We start from the raw sequence: 860 nt of genomic DNA on the forward strand, positions 1-860 counted from the left end.
AGTGAAAACCAAGTAGGCTATTATTAGCCGCATAATGTCTGTAGTAGTAGTAGTGGTGGTTATATTTTGACTTATATTGTAACCTACTGAGTATTTTGTAGTAGCCCTTTATAAAGCTTGATAGTAGACCGTGCATTAAGATTCTTTTATTAGGTCCATACATAATATATTATCAATATTGTATTATCTGTGAATTTCAGTTTTGGCACAAAGGTTATATGACCCATAACGCAGCGATAATTAACTGTTTGTCCTTTAGCCCTTTCAAACTGTATACAACCATGTAATACGTGTGGATTAAAACCAGTTGTACTGTAACTGGTTTTACAGTATTGCAGCTGTGTGTTCCTATGTTCTTATTCTTTACCTGTTTACGTCACAGCATCCACGTGCGCTGTAGCCCATACTTACAACATAGTTTATTATTAATACACTAAATGAGAATATGCTAATTATAAATGCTAAGCCATTGGGTGGATTGTGACGAAACATTCTATTTAATATTAACATGTAGTAAATATAAATGTCATATATAGTTGTATGTAAATGTTTGGTTGCCAATGGATCCAATTATTCTTGTTTTATTCATGTAAACAGTTACCAATTTTGGTCTTTGTGCTGTTGTAAAGTGTTAATTATCCCTCCCGGATCATGAATAAACTTTTTTTTTTTTTTATCTTATCGAACTATGGGCCACTTTGCAATAACAAGTAACTCGGGTGTCAAGCTAACACACACAGTGAAACACGGCTCCTGTGATAAAATGTGGAGTTGAGGTTTGAAACACACCCGAGGCGGCGTGTTGTGCCATTCAGGCATCGCAGCGATAACAGTTTCACTCTTTGTGTGTGTGTGTGTGT

This window comes from Channa argus, chromosome 8 (assembly GCF_033026475.1).
Source record: "Channa argus isolate prfri chromosome 8, Channa argus male v1.0, whole genome shotgun sequence".
In the NCBI taxonomy this organism is placed as follows: domain Eukaryota; kingdom Metazoa; phylum Chordata; class Actinopteri; order Anabantiformes; family Channidae; genus Channa; species Channa argus.